Source organism: Egretta garzetta, unplaced genomic scaffold (assembly GCF_000687185.1).
Source record: "Egretta garzetta isolate BGI_Z169 unplaced genomic scaffold, ASM68718v1 scaffold634, whole genome shotgun sequence".
NCBI lineage: Eukaryota > Metazoa > Chordata > Aves > Pelecaniformes > Ardeidae > Egretta > Egretta garzetta.
The window spans coordinates 242,792-248,810 of NW_009259536.1; positions in this window are offsets into that span (position 1 = coordinate 242,792).

The following is a 6,019-nucleotide window of genomic DNA, read 5'->3' on the forward strand; positions in this document are numbered from 1 at the left end:
GTCTTCCCCTCACGCACCGTCCCCTGAGCGGCTGAGCCCCGCCAGGGCGGCCACCCGGCCCCCCGGCCTATTTATTATGGGAAATAAGCTATTTAAGAGAGACGGTATAGAGCCGCAGATTATGTGTTTTGCACCCTCCAACACCAAGGAGCAGGCGATACCTCCACCACAACCCACAGGAGGAAAAGGAAGCCCCGCACCCCAAAACGCATTCTTACCCACTTGACATGTCTTAGGTGTGAATAAACTGTCCTAAATTACACCTGGACTAAGTAGTTCGGGAATTGCCCTGAGACTGAATAAAAATAATGCTTTCTTCAATAACAAATGAAGAACAGATTCGTGAGACCATTGCTGCTGGCCATTCTGGTCATTCACACACAGGGGGCAAAAATATTCTCATTTAAACAGGACACATCAGTGGGACAAGAGGGGGCCACCAGAGCAACCCGAGTGGTTCAGAAGTGTAGGCAAGGGGAAAACCAAAAGCAGACTAAAGACTGTCCCTTTGGTTTCATCTTTCCATTTATGAACAGACTGTCTTGAACCTTAAGAATGACAGAATTTCTAAAATTCCTGGTGAGTCTGAACACTTGCTTTTCTCAGGCTTGCTTTCATGCATTAGACCATTCGTTGTGCCAGTGCAGAGGCACAAAAAAAGGGAAAACTAAAAAAAATTCTTCCTTTCTGCAGTAGTCAGAACTGTCGGTTACACTTACTCCCTATCAAATACATGGAATTCATTCTATGGAAAGTGGTTTTCATGGAACCCTGTTCCCCTTTTTAGAAAAAGGGAACAGGGGAAAAAAAAAAAAAAAAAAAGACCTGATAATGGAGAAAACAGAAAACTTTGTTGGAATTTTTAGTAATTCTAAAATCAAGGGGATTCCAGAAAGAAGCTGTTTAGAACTTGGGTTTGCTGTTATGGCTTATTGGTACAGCCTTGCTTTTTAGGGAACTGTCATGAACAGTTTGATATACATACTAAGGTGTACAACTTAACAGCACCAATGCCTTTTCTGGATTTTTTTTTTTTTTTTGGCTGTTTGAGTAAGATCTTATTTAGGAGCCTGATAAAGCACAGGGCTGCCCCCAGGGACTGGCTTTCTCCATCTCATTAAACCACATTTTGAAACAAGAATGACAGTACAAGGTCTGCAGTCAAAGGCCACTCTGTCAAAGCAGCTAGGTCAATGCGGAATTATTTAAAGATTCTATACCAAAGAATAAGAAGTTTCTCTAAAATCTTATTCTTGGTTGTTGCTTCGTTTTGAGGAAGGTATAAGCAAATGAGAAGGAATTATTCAAGGTTCCCGTATGTTTCCTTTGATTATTTTTCATAGTGAAATTAAACAAGTAAAAAAGGAAAGCAAGCAAAAAGTCTCATAGAAATGCTAATTTCTAAGATTTTCTCAGATTAAATAAGATTTTTTTTTTCAAAATAGTACTACTAACTTTGAAATGTCTAGGCCGCCACTGTTTTCCAGTACCAACAATAAGCATTGTAAAAAGTTCAAGGGCATACTGATAAGGACAGGGTAGCCTGGGCTAAAAGAGTTTTGGTGGGGTGGAACAAAATGCTGGTGTAATTCTCAGAACTTGTGCTTTTACAGCGTGAAAGCATCACACCAGGTTAAAGGCATTATTTGAGAGTGGTTTAGCTCAATGCTGAGAACAAGACCATTAGATTAACACCTCTGAGGCAATACAGCTTTTGAGATGATACAGTATGTATGGTTAAATATGCTATTAAATACTGTGTTGGTTGGTAGGACCCGTATAGCAGCTGGGTTTTGAGTCAATAACAGAAACATGAAACAAAGCCCTTACCGGTATTATCACTGCTTTTGCTGCTGTGTTGCTGGATTTCCCAGCTACGTGCTCTTTCTAGGCAAACCTGTTTTATAAGTAGAAAGAAGCTGCTGTTAAGAGGTATAGGAGAACTGATTGCTGCCTGCCAGAACTTTCCAGGCTCATTACAAGGCTTTTTCCAATGTTTTCATCCTGTTAAGTAGGAAATGGCTTGAGAATGGGAAGAATATTGTGGTACATTTGCTAGATACACTTTTATTCTCTCAGGATGCCTTGAATGCTTTATTTCATTAGATACCGTGGCAAAATGAAGTTATTTAAAACACGCAGAATAGGATCGGCTCTTCTCTTAGCTATGTTTATCACAAACTAAAACAGCAAATAAGATTGGTTTCATTTTTAAAGATGCTGGCTAGCAGATAAATACTGTCTGATGTGATTTTTTCCCCCCTCCTCTTTGTTTGCCATTCCTGTCCTCCCCCATAGCAAAATATCTACCTTGAATATGCATTTGTGAGTCTCTACTTTGTGTAATTTGCAGGAGTACTTTTATGGTGTATTCCACCAGGTGGCTCTCAAGGCCCAGAATGTGAGAACTACTTGGTGTACCTACCAACTGAGAGGATTTGGGATTATGTAGGGCCTTGTAGAAAACAGAGTTTTGTTCTTGTAGCATGTATTCAATCTGAAAAACACTAGGAAGAGTGATCAATACCTTAATCCCTCTGGAAAAAAAACCCCAAACCTGCAAAGAGGAGTTGTATTCTGGAAAAAAAATATTACTATTAAATACAATATAGTAGAAGTGCTTAAGTATCAGTTGGGTATTCGAGAACAGGAAACACCGAAGCAAGCAGCAGGAGATCTACATCTGGTTCTTTGACTCTTTTCAGAAAAGTTATTTCTAGTCTCCAGTTCTCCTTTCAAAAAAGTGTTTGCTGCCTTGCACTTCAGAATACTCACTAAGCCTCTGTATTACAGAAAGGGAGTAGATGTTAGGTTTTACATTTTTACCATGTCCTCTTTGTTATCTTCGGAACGGTTGTTTAATTTATCTTGTTTATATTCAAGGTCATGAAATGAAAAGTCAACAAGTTTAGATCAGTAGAATGAGCAAGCATTTATGTAAATAAGTTGCTGAAGTTAATTTCCAAAAGCATTCGCCAGAATTTTGTCCAATTTATTAAAAATTATAGACACTTGTGAGTAAAGAAAGGACACAACTAATGAATCCGCTGAAAAACATAAGCTACTGACTGCCTGGAAGTAAAAAACACCTTTCCTCTGGACAGATTCTACAGAAGTTTGGAAGTTCATTGAGCTATATGATACCAGTTACTGGACTGAGCCATGAACTGATCTCATGTGTCAGTTGCTGTTGTGTTCTTAAATGGTTTTCTGATAGAAAATGGGCAAAGTGAGTCATGAACTGGGATAAACTGGAGGAAGATAATTGTCCGTGTCCAACAAACGTGGTGATCTTAGCATAGGTGGGTGTTAGTACAGGGGCTTTGGAGGTTGCATAGGTGAGTAGTGCCAGTGCACGCGGGAGGTGATGACCCAAAGATGATACTGGAGCGGGTTAGCAATGGTCTGTTTGGTCCCTAGCCTCAAATAATTCACTGTAGATGAAGCAGCTTCTATTGCTCCAAAGTGCTTTTATACACAAGCATGGGACACAAACACGGTGTGTCTTAATTGGTATTCAGCAGTTACTGGTAAGATTGTAAAAGTTACTTCACAGAAAAAGTGTCCAGCATTAGTAGTTGCAGTATTTATTAGAGGACCTTGAACTCTAAAATCATGTTTTTGAATGACAGTAAGCAACATTCTTCTGTGGCATGAACTTTTCCATGGGTGTTTTTAGTACTCTCTAATGGTGATGCATTTGGAGCCCATTTGCATTCCTGTCATCCAAACAAGCCACTTCTGCTCTATGAAAAGACAAGCTAATTAAGTCAGCCCAGTAGGTCTGCCTACTGTTGTGGTCAAAGAGTGACTCAGTTGGTTTTCCAGGCTCTTTGGATGGCAAACCACCGACACTTTCAATGGCTGGGGAGTTTAAAATTAAAAATGAGTAACTCACTAGAGACAAGTTTGACAAGCCACCTCCTTTTGCCATATTAATTTTCTAGATGTTTATTCTGTATCCAAATAAAGCTTAATGGGGTTTATTCTGATGAATACTCTCCAAAATGAGATATGAAACTATTCTGGCCAAATTTACTTTTTTCATTAAAACATAGGCTGTCTTGGAAAGAAATTCCTGGAATCCGGAGGTGGTAATGTAATCCTTAAAACTAGTTCCAACATGGAATATATCTTTGACAACTCAGTTCAAGTTGCAGTGTGTATTTCTTTTGTAGTCTCTGCTTGTTTACTCCAAAGGCCAAAACCTAATTGGTCTAAGTGACTTTTGTGGAAGAGAACTATTCACAAGATACCCAAGCTGCATTTAGTTTCCTGCCCTGAGTAATCAGGCTGTTTTGCAGTAATTTGTTACAACCCTACTTGCGGGCTGTGACATAGCAAGTCTGAATCCTTTCAGAAAGTTCCTGCAGTCCTTTAAGTTTAGTGTGCAACATCCATTTTTACTGGGAGAGAAATTTCACAGGGGACTGGCAAAATCTCTTTGGATGAATGATGGATAATCAGAAGCACAATGGGATGAAAGAAGACTGCTTAAAATACAGGAACAAGTAGCATGTAAACGGAATTGGACACATCCTCATTCTTCTAGCAGCACTTTGAGGCCTAAATTTGTCCATGAACTCTTTTGTAAGGAAAAAAAAAATCACTTACAAAGCAAATGTGAAAGTTCTTTCATACCAGCTTTCGAAAATCTTTTATAAGAAGTTCCTTCCTATCGTATTCTTGCTCAGGTGGCTAACTTCCCTGAGTGACTTTTGAACTGGCTTCCTTTCCTCACCCCATTTTCCTCCATTCGGCTTTGAGTCTTGAGTGCCCATTTTCTGTGTTTCAGTAATTTCTATGGGCTGCTTTATTCTTAGCTTCTTGTGGCACTGACTTGCAATTCTGTTAGCTTAGAACTGATTTTTAGTTAGTTAGTTTTAACTGTCAAGACACTAGTGAAGGGAAATGTATAGCAAATTTTATGTAGCATTCAAAACCTCCAAACAAAACATCTGGTTTCCAGGGCAGAAAAGTACGATTATGCCTGCATTTGAAAAGGTAGGCAACAGATATTTCCAGAAAAAAAAAAAGACATCTCTGTTTTGGACATGCACAGTGACATTGTCTGCCTAACATGTTTCCTCTCCCAGTTACTTTAGTTTTGCCTCATTTTTTATATATATATCTATATATATATATATCTATATCTATCTAAGCAGGGTGAAAGCTACCTCCATTGGCCCTAATGCCCATTTAAAAGAGACTCCTAGTCTGGTAGCAATCAGCACATATTAAATAGAGTCCTGTTTACCAAAGATACCAAACTTAATTGTACCAAGTATAGCACTTAACACCTAGTCATTCCTAAAGCTCCAGTTTTAAGCAGAAAAAGAAATAACTTGTCATCTGCCAAAATGTCTTTATTATGACAGAGTATGTAGCTATAGATTTTGTAAAGTGACATGATATCATTTTTTACTTCCATGTTTTATTAATTACTTGGGGGGGGGCGGGGTTAAGAAGAGTAGACTTGATGTATTTGTGTGGTCTAAATGGAAAAGCTTGGATTTAAAACTAACTGAAAAGCTATTCTTGTGTTTCCCGGAGAGATGAGTGCATAGGTGTTTGCTTCGTGTCAGTGGAACATAATATCAGCTAGCGCAAACAGGACAGAGATACCTGCTGCAAAGTGACTGCAGTATTACTGTGAAGCATGGCAGGCAAATCCCCATATACAAGTTTTTATGCATGGATATATATGCATGGATTATAAGCATCAGAAAACAGCTTGTGTGCCACTGGGACTGGTGTGTACTGCTTAAGAATGATTTAAAAAAAGCTGTGAAAGAATAAAAATCTTTCAAGATTACGGATTTTGGTTAGCTGTATTGGTAGTCTCTTCCATAGTTACATGAACAAGCTAGCGCCCTAAGAATATAGAGTTTGGAGTCAAGGCTTGTTTGGTATTGACTCTATGTCATCATCCCCCAGCCCCAAGGTGACATGGATAGTCTTATCACAGAATAGCTTCTGATAAAGACCAATTACTTCGAAAACTATCGTCATCCAAATG